General features: G+C 58.2%; 1 long non-coding RNA gene across 1 annotated transcript; it reads right to left on the minus strand.

Annotated features, from left to right (window-relative positions):
• Window positions 1-5764: 5764 nt before the first annotated feature.
• On the minus strand, window positions 5765-7632 carry LOC308186845. Its single transcript, XR_013944332.1, has 4 exons — window positions 7465-7632; window positions 6873-6992; window positions 6284-6364; window positions 5765-5869 (listed from the first exon to the last, which is right to left on the minus strand). It is a non-coding gene; the product is annotated as an uncharacterized lncRNA (long non-coding RNA).
• Window positions 7633-12461: the final 4829 nt, after the last annotated feature.

Below are 12461 nucleotides of genomic sequence, written 5' to 3' on the forward strand. Positions count from 1 at the left end.
CTCTCTGGAGTCGCCAGGGAGGGTCCCCGGTGGCGCCAGTGCACTCTCTGGAGTCACCGGAGTGGGTCTCCTGTGGCGCCAGTGCACTCTCTGGAGCCACCAGGCTGGGTCCCCGGTGGTGCCAGTGGACTCTCTGGAGTCACCGGGGTGGGTCCCCAGTGGTGCAAATGGACTCTCTGGAGTCACCGGGGTGGGTCCCCAGTGGTGCAAATGGACTCTCTGGAGTCACCGGGGTGGGTCTCCAGTGGTGCTAGTAGTGCCAGTGGAGTCACCAGGGTGGGTCCCCAGTTCTGCCAGTGGACTCTCTGGAGTCAGCGGGGTGGGTCCACAGTGATGTAACTGGACTCTCTTTTGTCACCGGGGTGGGTCCCCAGTGGTGCCAGGAGACTCTCTGGAGTCAACAGGGTGGGTCCCTCGTGATGCAACTGGACTCTCTGGAGTCACCTGTGTGGGTCCATCGTGATGCAAGTGGACTCTCTGGAGTCACCTGGGTGGGTCCCCAGTGGTGCAAGTGGACTCTCTGGAGTCACCGGGGTGGGTCCGCAGTGGTGCCAGTCGACTCTCTGGAGTCACCGTGGCCGGTCCCCAGTGGTTCAAGTGGATTCTCTGAAGTCACCGGGGTGGGTCCCAAGTGGTGGCAGTGGACTCTCTGGAGTCACCGTGGTGGGTCCCCAGTGGTGCCAGTGGACTCTCTGGAGTCAACACGGTGGGTCCCCAGTGGTGCCAATGGACTGTCTGGAGTCACCGGGGTGCGTCCCTCGTGACGCAAGTGGACTCTCTGGAGTGACCTGGGTGGGTCCCCAGTGGTGCAAGTGGACTCTCTGGAGCCACCGGGGTGGGTCCCCAGTGGTGCAAGTGGACTCTCTGAAGTCACCGGGGTGGGTCCCCTTTGGTGCTAGTGCACTCTCTTTTGTCACCAGGGTGGGTCCCCCGTGGTGCCAGTGGACTCTCTGGAGTCACCGGGGTGGGTCCCCAGAGGTGCCAGTGGACTCTCTGGAGTAAACGGGGTGGGTACCCTGTGGTGCCAGTGCACTCTCTGGGGTCACATGGGTGGGTCCCCAGTGGTGCAAGTGGACTCTCTGGAGTCACCGGGGTGGGTCCACATAGGTTCCAGATGTCTCTCTGGAGTCACCGGGGTGGGTCCGCAGTGGTGCCTGTAGACTCTCTGGAGTGTCCGGGGTGGGTCCCCAGTGCTGCCAGTGGACTCTCTGGGGTCACCGGGGTGGGTCCCCAGTGGTGCCAGTGGATTCTCTGGAGTCACCGGGAACCACCCCGGTGACCCCAGGCAAGCCCCCGGGCACCTCCGTGGGCCCACCCCGGTTACCCCCGGCAATCCCCCGGGCGTCCCCGAGGACCCATCCCAGTGACCCCCGGCAAGCCCCTGGACGCCCCAGAGGACCTACCCTGGTGACCCCCGGCAAACCCCGGGCGCCCCTGAGGACCTATCCCGGTGACCCCCGGAGGGACCCCGGGCGCCCCCGAGGACCCACACCGGTGACCCCCGGCGGGACCCTGGGCGCCCCGGAGGACCCACCCCGGTGACCCATGGCAAGTCCCCGGGCGCCCCCGAGGACCCAACAAGGTGACCCCCGGAGGGACCCCTGGCGCCTCCGAGGACCCACCCCGGAGACCCCCGACAAGCCCCTGGGTGCCCCCGAGGACCCACCCCGGGGACCCCCGACATGCCCGCGGGCGCCCCCTAGAACCCACCCCGGTAACCACGGGCAAGCCCCCGGGCGCCCCCGAGGACCCACCCCGGTGACCCCCGGCAGGCCCCCGGGAGCCCCCAAGGACCCACCCCGGTGACCCCCGGGGGCACCCCGGGCGCCCCCGAGGACCCACTCCGGTGACCCCCGCCAAGCCCCCGGGCGCCTTAGAGGACCCACCCCGGTGACCCCCTGCAAACCCCCAGCTGCCTCCGAGGACCCACCCCGGTGACCCCCGGCGGGACCCCAGGCGCCCCCGTCGACCCACACCAGTGACCACCGGCAAGCCCCCGGGCGACCCCGAGTACCCTCCCCGGTGACCCCTGGCAAGCCCCCGGGCGCCCCCGAGGACCCTCCCCGGTGACCTATGGCAAGCCCCCGGGCGCCCCCGAGTACCCACCCTGGAGACCCCCGGCGGGACCCCGGGCGCCCCCGAGGACCCACCCCGTTGACCCCTGGCAAGCCTCCGGGCGCCCCCGAGGGCCCACCCCAGTGACCCCCTTGAAGCCCCTGGGCGCCTCCGAGGACTCACCCCAGTGACCCCCGGCGGGACCCCGGTGACCCCAAGGACCCACCCTGGTGACCCCCGGTGGGACCCCGGGCGCCCCCGAGGACCCACCACAGTCACCCCCCAAGCCCCCAGGCGAACCCGAGTACCAACCCCAGTGACCCCCGGTGGGACCCCGAGCGCCCCGGAGGACCCTCCCCCGCTGACATCTGGTGGGACCCTGGGCGCCCCCGAGGACCCACCCCGCTGACCCCCAGCAAGCCCCTGGGAGCCCCCGAGAACCCACCCCAGTGACCCACGGCAAGCCCCCAGGTGCCCCCGAGGACCCACCCCGGTGACCCCCGGCAAGCCCCGGGCGCCCCCAAGGACCCACCCCAGTGAACCCTGGTGGGACCCCGGGAGCCCCTGAGGACCCACCCCGGTGACACCCGGGAAGCCCCCGGGCGCCCCGGATGATCCACCCCCGTGACCCCCGGGAAGCCCCCGGGCGCCCCCGAGGACCCACCCCGGTGACCCCCGGCAAGCCCCGGGTGCCCCCGAGGACCCACCCCGGTGACCCCCGGTGGGACCCCGGGGGCCCCCGAGGACCCACCCCAGTCACCCCCAGCAAGCCCCCAGGCGCCGCCGAATACCAACCCCGGTGACCCCCGGCGGGACCGCGAGCGCCCCCGAGGACCCACTCCTGCTGACATCTGGTGGGACCCTGGGCACCCCCGAGGACCCACCCCGGTGACCCCCGGCAAGCCCCCGGGCACCTCTGTGGACCCACCCCGGTTACCCCCGGCAATCCCCCGGGCGCCCCCGAGGACCCACCCCGGTGACCCCCGGCAAGCACCCGGACGCCCCAGAGGACCTACCCTGGTGACCCCCGGCAAACCCCAGGCGCCCCTGAGGACCTATCCAGGTGACCCCCGGAGGGACCCCGGGCGCCCCCGAGGACCCACCCCGGTGACCCCCGGCGGGACCCTGGGCGCCCCGGAGGACCCACCCCGGTGACCCATGGCAAGTCCCCGGGCGCCCCCGAGGACCCACCCCGGTGACCCCCGGAGGGACCCCTGGCGCCCCCGAGGACCCACCCCGGTGACCCCCGGAGGGACCCCTGGTGCCCCCGAGGACCCACCCCGGAGACCCCCAACAAGCCCCGGGGCGCCCCCGAGGACATACCCCGGTGACCGCCGACAAGGCCCCGAGAGCCCCCGAGGACCCACCCCGGTGACCCCCGGCAGGCCCCCGGGAGCCCCCAAGGACGCACCCCGGTGACCCCCGGCGGCACCCCAGGAGCCCCGAGGACCCACCCCGGTGACCCCCGGGAAGCCCCCGGGCGCCCCCGAGGACCCACCCCGGTGACCCCCGGCAAGCCCCGGGTGCCCCCGAGGACCCACCCCGGTGACCCCCGGTGGGACCCCGGGGGCCCCCGAGGACCCACCCCAGTCACCCCCGGCAAGCCCCCAGGCGCCGCCGAATACCAACCCCGGTGACCCCCGGTGGGACCGCGAGCGCCCCCGAGGACCCACTCCTGCTGACATCTGGTGGGACCCTGGGCACCCCCGAGGACCCACCCCGGTGACCCCCGGCGGGACCCTGGGCGCCCCGGAGGACCCACCCCGGTGACCCATGGCAAGTCCCCGGGCGCCCCCGAGGACCCACCCCGGTGACCCCCGGAGGGACCCCTGGCGCCCCCGAGGACCCACCCCGGTGACCCCCGGAGGGACCCCTGGTGCCCCCGAGGACCCACCCCGGAGACCCCCAACAAGCCCCGGGGCGCCCCAGAGGACATACCCCGGTGACCGCCGACAAGGCCCCGAGAGCCCCCGAGGACCCACCCCGGTGACCCCCGGCAGGCCCCCGGGAGCCCCCAAGGACGCACCCCGGTGACCCCCGGCGGCACCCCAGGAGCCCCGAGGACCCACCCCGGTGACCCCCGGCAAGCCCCCGGGCGCCCCCGAGGACCCACCCCGGTGACCCCCGGCAAGCCCCGGGTGCCCCCGAGGACCCACCCCGGTGACCCCCGGTGGGACCCCGGGGGCCCCCGAGGACCCACCCCAGTCACCCCCGGCAAGCCCCCAGGCGCCGCCGAATACCAACCCCGGTGACCCCCGGCGGGACCGCGAGCGCCCCCGAGGACCCACTCCTGCTGACATCTGGTGGGACCCTGGGCACCCCCGAGGACCCACCCCGGTGACCCCCGGCAAGCCCCCGGGCACCTCTGTGGACCCACCCCGGTTACCCCCGGCAATCCCCCGGGCGCCCCCGAGGACCCACCCCGGTGACCCCCGGCAAGCACCCGGACGCCCCAGAGGACCTACCCTGGTGACCCCCGGCAAACCCCAGGCGCCCCTGAGGACCTATCCAGGTGACCCCCGGAGGGACCCCGGGCGCCCCCGAGGACCCACCCCGGTGACCCCCGGCGGGACCCTGGGCGCCCCGGAGGACCCACCCCGGTGACCCATGGCAAGTCCCCGGGCGCCCCCGAGGACCCACCCCGGTGACCCCCGGAGGGACCCCTGGCGCCCCCGAGGACCCACCCCGGTGACCCCCAGAGGGACCCCTGGTGCCCCCGAGGACCCACCCCGGAGACCCCCAACAAGCCCCGGGGCGCCCCCGAGGACATACCCCGGTGACCGCCGACAAGGCCCCGAGAGCCCCCGAGGACCCACCCCGGTGACCCCCGGCAGGCCCCCGGGAGCCCCCAAGGACGCACCCTGGTGACCCCCGGCGGCACCCCAGGAGCCCCGAGGACCCACCCCGGTGACCCCCGGCAAGCCCCCGGGCGCCCCCGAGGACCCAATCCCGGTGACCCCCGGCAAGCCCCCGGGCGCCTCCGAGGACCCTCCCCGGTGACCCCCGCCAAGCCCCCGGGCGCCTCTGAGGACCCACCCCGGTGAGCCCCGCCAAGCCCCAGGTGCCCCCTAGGACCCACTCCGGTAAACCCCGGCGGGACCCTGGGCGCCCCCGAGTACCCTCCCCGGTGACCTATGGCAAGCCCCCGGGCGTCTCCGAGGACCCACCCCGGTGACCCCCGGCGGGACCATGGGCGCCCCCGAGGACCCACCCCGGTGACCCCCGGCAAGCCCCCGGCCGCCTCCAATGACCCACCCCGGTGACCCCCGGCAAGCACCCGGGCACCCCCTTGGATCCACGCTGGTGACCCGCGGCAAGCCCACGTGCGTCCCCGAGGACCCACCCCGGTGACCCCCGGCAAGCCCCCGGGCACCCCCAAGGACCCATACCGGTGACCCCTGGAAAACCCCGGGCGCCCCCTAGGACCCACCCCAGTAACCACGGGCAAGCCCCCGGGCGCCCCCGAGGACCCACCCCGGTGACCCCCGCCGGGACCCCAGGCGCCCCCGAGCACCCACCCCGGTGACCCCCGGCAAGCCCCAGGCGCCCCCGAGTACAAACCCCGGTGACCCCCGGCAAGCCCCCAGGTGCCCCCGAGGACCCACCCCGGTGACCCCTGGCGGGACCCCGGGAGCTCCGGAGCTCCTGTTTTAACCTTCCAGTTTAGGAGGAATGAAATCAAAACAAAAGCATTAATTATTACCTTCCTCTGTAGACGGCGTCACAGTTCTCACCCCTGCCCGGACATTTTCCTTTTCCGGAGCAGGAAAAATCATAGAATCGACGGGAGGAAGAGAAGATCTTGAAGGACCTTCTGTTCAGAGCAAGCAAAACATAAGGAAGTTTACCAAACATAACAAACTATCGCAAAGAACACAGAACTTTAATTATCCGTTACTGTCAAACATACAGTGACCAGAGCATGTAAATAAGAGAGGTGACTAATTTGCCTCTGGTTGCCCTTGCAATTCCCATCTAGAATACCAGCTGGCTGAGAATCAGGTTGCTCGATGCCCCCAGCTAAAAATGGAAGTCTCTCCCTCAAGCAGCTCCCAGCCACCATCACCTGCCATTCTGAAGCCAATCAAATTTCACTTCTTTGGCAAATAGTTGGATTCACCAAAGCATAGCCAGCTACCCGGTATTACTGGAAGAATTTCTTTTTTAAAAAAGAACGTCAAACGGGATGAAGGTGAACAGGGTAAGAAAGTAGGGAATATTAACTCACCACCGTGTCTCTTAGTTTTTTCCTTCATTTTCTGCGATTTGATTTCTTCAAGTGTTTTTATTCCAAAATTCAGACCGTCCTCTGAAAACAGAAAACACTTAATGAGACTAAGGCTTAGAGGCACTCACTGAGGACCACAGATCCTCAGGCTTCTTAGTGCTCAGGAACTTTCAGAAGCATTTACAATAAACCCCGTCAACACTCCTCACAACTGAAAGAACCGTAGAATCAATGGCATTTTGCCCCTCCTTTCCCCCTTCAGGGTAAAAATTGTAGTTTTAATTTTAATCCATTGACACGATATTAGATCCCTCTATCGTTAGATATGGCTTTCAACAGTGGTTGCCAGGCTGCACGTGCAGCCATTTAAACTCCATGCTGTGGCCCTGTTTTGTTCTCCAAAAGGAAAGAAAAGCAGTTCAACTTTCTGACCCAATGGGCACATGATGCTATTAGGGAGAAATGAGATCATGGAAATAACCGAGTCCATTCAGCACCCCTACATTCTGTTGTGTTTTTACGCCACATTGCTTTCGAGTTCATTGGCAAGTTCTCCTTCCGATTTATCCTACTACAGGTGCCGGAATACCTTGCTTAGCAGTAGTAGCACTGGCTTTCCGAGTGGAAATCATCCGTAATCCATTTTGGCCTTCCTCAGCTGGTTGCTGGATGGGAGTTTTAGTTTCTTCTCCTGCCTCAGAAAGCTGGTCTGAAGGGGAAAAATCTGTTCAGCTATGCATAGACCAGATTGTTCATGATTATGTAGCTCATGCGATGACACTCCAGTCCATGGCTCATATAAAAAAGCTTTTTTTTTCTTTTTTTTTAATACAGCTACGCTGACCTGATGAACTCGTAAGGAGACTACACTAGGACAAAACATCTCGGACTCTAGATTCTCTCTGCAGCTTTAACTACTACACAACATATTACTCTTCAGACAGAAGAAAAAGGAATTTCCCTCCTACTTTCACATAGAGCTTTACACAACAGACCAGCTAAAGCCAAGAGTGGTTCTAAGCTTTCCTCCAGCATTTCAGGTTCTGTCCACTGACCGCCAGACAAAGCCACCAGCGAGCTGACCAGACTGCCTGCCCTATCGCTAGTCAGACCTCAGCTCATCTGTGATTTATACATTCATTTACAGCACAAAGTCCTTCCAAGAACCAAAGCATGCTCACCATCGTCATCTTCATCATCATCTGCAGCATTGATTACAACTGGAGGGTGTGTAGGGCTTGGGACATTTTCCGAGTTTTCCACTTTCGTCACCCCCCTTAGCTATGGAGAGGCATTGGACTGGACAGAAAGTTTGTTTTGCTGCAGTGACATCTGAGCCACTTTCAAATCATCGTGATTTGATACACTTGGCAGTGTAGCTAGAGGAAGAGGAGGATCATCAGTAACATGGCAGTTTAAAACTTTGGCCACAATGCACGAAGAGCATTGGTAGGTAAGGCAGATAACCTGCACAGGCAATGAATGCAGCATCTCCTTTTGCCCATCCCGCCACTGTTTACACCGTGAACAATGACTTGCCTTCAAACAACAACACATCTCCCTGCCACCCAGCAGAAGATGAAACAACAGAAAGCAAACTGCAAGGCAAATATCACACAAAGCAGAGAGAAGCTGAGCATGAAAGCAGAAAACAAATACCAGCAGTACACCAGCAGGACACTCGGTTTAGCTGACCACCTAGGACTGCAGACCTTTTCCTGCACTCACAAATGAACGGGTACCTGATGTCTCCTACAGTATTGGCACCCACTAAGGAATATTCAAAATTAATTCCTCAATACTTAAAGAAAAAGGACCTAAACTCACTCTAACGAAGACTCCATCGATGTAACGTCCCTTTGCGTGATGAAAAGCACAGTTGGCTTTCTGACAGCCTACTGGCTGCTTCTCCCAGTAGCAGGGAATCTCACTGCGCTTTTTCTGAAGACAGAAAGAAAGACAAGCTCGTGATAACATGCACCTAAGGTTTGCAAAGAGATGCACAGTTCCAGGTCACGACAGCGATAGGGCTGTCACAATACAGTGCTGAAACATCATTCCAAAGGTCAGTTTATCACTCAAGTATAGTATTTCCGGGCATATTCACAAAGTTTGCAGAAGCTGTAACCACTATGCACGTTTAGCTTTGTCATCATTCAGTTTGAGAAGACAGGCACTCTCAGACATCAGTTTAGGGTGGGTTAAACTAATACACCTAGGATTATACTAGGATTATTCAGAGGGAAAAAGAACATCTTAAATTGCCTAGGTTAACTCTATCCAGAACTACTTCTTGGAGACGTCGTTCTTCTGCACCTTTAACTTTCCCCACTGCTTCCTAGCCCAGGCAGCTAGAACAGCATTATCTGAAGGACTCCGGGACACAAGAGACCTGATAGATCATTATCAAGCCTGCTCTCAGGAGGCTAGTACAGCCTGTTTATTACCCCCCTGCTCCAGCAGGTTTTAGCAGTCTAGTTAGCAGTTATTCTGCATCTGTTGAGAAAATACTGTCGGCATCTAATAAAAGAAAATCTTGCTAAGACGTACCTAAGGCATTGATTTTATTTCCCTCTCCTTCCTCCCACCCCCTCTCCTGGTAACAGAAACCAGTGTCATTTCAAAGCAAATGAATCTGTCCTGCAAAAGCACAATCAGCACACCTACGGCACTGAAAAATGCTTTTGTTGATTTATTTTGAGAACACATCTTTAGGCACTCACATCAATTTCCATGTGTCTGAATCATTCAGGCAGACATTCCTGAAACAACGACCCTCCTGCCACAGCGTGCAGACCGTCTCGTTCCCCAGAGCAGCTTCGCAGTGGCGGAAGGAACAGTTGTCTCCCTGTAACCAAAAGGAAACCAACAAGGAAAATATAGTACAGCCTCAAAAACGTCCGTGCTACTGCCTCAGGTTGCTACAATTGAATTCACAATCTAGCTGCTTATCACGTTAACCTTAAAAAAAAGAAACCTTAAAACCCTAACACCTTGTTAGAAACACTCTGTAACCAATACCATAGGCTCAGGCAAGGATCTCAGTGAAGTAGCATTTTTATTCACGATTGCAATGGCAGGCGTCCCACAAGCCACCTACTAGTTCCCTAACACAGTTTATATACATTTTTTTTTTTCCTCTTGATGACCGGGACCCTCCCCTGTTTCCCCATTGACTGGGTAATCCAGGTTCACAATCTATCCGGTGCTTCACAGAAAATACACAGCTGCTGGCCTGTTACAAGTCAATTTTCTTTTTTTCTTGACTGTTTTCCTCTTTGAGGTGGTAATGTTTCTTACACCGTGATTTCTACCCAATTGCTCTAAGGATTCTGGTTGTCTGCATTTTACAAGGTTGTCTGTTAAGCTTTCTTATCACTGTGAGCATATCTCAATACCACCTTCCTTCCCTCTAAACGATGTAACTGTGCAAAAATATTTTTATTCCCACAACCTCGATCCCCTTACCTATCCTCTTACCTATCCCCTTACCCTATCCACACCTGGATGCAGACCCCAACTGTCCACAAGCAGCTCCCAACCCCCCCCCCCCCATGAACTGGACCCCACCCCACCCAGATGCAGGCCCCAGGTCCCGGCCCCAGCCCCAACCCCCCAGACGCAGGCCCCAAAGGTGTACAACCAGCTCCCACCACCCCCCTCAAAGGGAGGCCCCAAAGCCCGCCAGAGGACCCTAGAGTGTACAAGCAGCTCCCAACCCCCCCGGCACAGACTCCAACCCCCCCCCCAAACACAGGCCCCAAAGGCATACAAGCAACTCCCCACCCTCCCCAGAGGCAGGCCCCAAAGGTGTACAAACAGCCGCAACCCCCCCCAAGACCCAGACCCTTACAGTGTACAAGCAGCTCCCAACTCCCCCAACGTGGCCACCTACAGCAGACAAGCACCTGTCACCCCCCCCCCCCCCCAGCTGCAGACCCCAAAGGTGTAGAAGCAGCTACAAACCCTGCACAAGGCAGGACCCTACAGTGTACAAGCAGCTCCGAAGCACCCCCCAGATGCAAGTCCCAAAGGTGTACAAGCAGCTCCCAACCCCCTCCAGATGCAGATCCCTATATTGTACAAGCAGCTCCCAACACCCCCCCAAATGCAAGCCCCTACTGTGTACAAGCAGCTCAGTGCACTGTGTACAAGCACCACAGGTCACCGGGGTGGGTTCTATGCTGCGCCCGGGGGCCCTCCGGGGGTCACAGGGGTGGGTCCTATGGGGCCCAGAATCTATCAGACTTCAGAATCTATCTGGTTATCACGTTAACCAAAGACCATTCTGCTTCCTCCTCCTACTCTACCCCTTCGTGAAAAAAATGGAAAAAAAAAGCCTGAAAATGGAGTCACTTCTTAAAAAAACACCTGATCATACGTGCAAGGCAATGATCAACTATGGCTACCAGTAACTGCTACAGAACGCAGTATGACGCGTTAAATAGCATGTTCCAGTCACTGTGGGTCTTCGAGTTCACCTACCTGGACAACCTCAGCAAAGTTATCGATCTTCAAAGACTTCCAGTGAACTTCTCCTGGAGGCCGAACCAACACTGAATCCGTGAATTAATGATAAAGGGGTAGGAAGAATTTGCCTCCTCACTTTGCCAAGGGAGCCTCTCATCCACAATTCAAACATAGGATGTGCTTTTAAACAGCTTATAACTAATGGAGGAAGCAAGTCCATTTGAATACTCTCTCAGACTGGAGACAGCCAGGGTTAGTTAGCTCTTCAAAAAATAAAAACCAAAAAAAAAAAACCCAACAAAACAAAACAAAAACAAAAAAAAACAGCGCATTTAGAGATGAACTCGTGATTCAAAGTGGCTGCAAAAATGAGGATCCATCTTCCACAGCCGGACAATTTAACTTTTTTTTTTTTTTTTTAATTTAAAATTCAGTATGTTCCAATCTCTGGTCTTCAAGATTTCTTCACCTATTAAGAAAAGACAAAAACCTTTCCCCGTCTTTATTACCTGTACAGCAAAAAATGCACCAGTGCATATAAATACACAAATGTGCATACGCATACACACATATGTGTTTAGACACACACGAGGAGTGAGTGATAGAAAGTTAGCGAGAGCGACAGTGGAAATCAGAATTTTTGCCTTTTTGATGCAGAGAGCGCGTAAAAACTCTCTCATTTTGAGGGAGCTAGAAAAAAATGGAGGATCTACAAAATATTTTGATGAGTATGCCTTCGAGGCCAATGCTTTATAACATGAATGATCTGGGGGCCAACACACAAATATGCATACATATGTACATGCATACAGGATAAACATATCTATACACACAAGCGTGCACAGTATATGTTGTATGGTATCCATATCGAGAACAACTCGTAGCCCTGATCAGACACGTAGAGTTGCAATCAATTAACAGCAGGAAGACAGCAGACCAAGGATACAGCAAGCTTTGAGAGGCAGGGCAATGCTCACTTTGCCAGTGGCATGGCTGCATGATACCAAGAATTTTGAATTAGTTTGATTTTTTGGAAGCAATTTGTTTTCTTTCTGCGCTGTAGCAAATACCGCAGGTTTGCCATCACGTGCTGTTCCCTAATCCATATATCCGTCATCATCCATTGCTGCAAGATCATGAAAGGTTAGAAAAGATGACTTAGGTCCAATTTAACAGCCAATGATTTTTCAATGACCAGAGCTGCAACAGATTTTATTTAGCCGCAAGCAGGTTTTTTTTTTCTGATGTGAAGTCAGATATTTTGATTTTTTTTTTTTTAAGACACTAAATGTCATAAAACCTGCAACCAGACCAGATAAAGTTCAAATTAGAGTGATTCTGAATCCTTTCATTAAAATGCTGCACATTTCTGTGCAAATTATTTCGGACTCTTCTGGACAAAAGCGGATGAAATAGTTCTTACAAATTAATAATAAAAGGTTGGAACCTTTTACTCACACAAACACTAGTGAATTTTCCAGGAAATATTTTTTTGGCAGGGAATTTTCCCAAATCTAAAGTAAAGAGAGGAAAAGTTGGGTTCTCATATTAGGTATTGGTTTTGACTGCTTGACAAAGGGAATAAAAACAGAAGTTAAGTGCAAGGTTTCCTTCTCTTCTTTAGTATCGACAGGAATCGTCACTTCTGACCTTTAGCACCTTCAGAAACACACTTAGTGCCATGCAGGTTCCTCTGCATCTACTTCTA

Source organism: Anser brachyrhynchus (genome assembly GCF_964034855.1).
Source record: "Anser brachyrhynchus genome assembly, contig: SCAFFOLD_93, whole genome shotgun sequence".
Taxonomy (NCBI): domain Eukaryota; kingdom Metazoa; phylum Chordata; class Aves; order Anseriformes; family Anatidae; genus Anser; species Anser brachyrhynchus.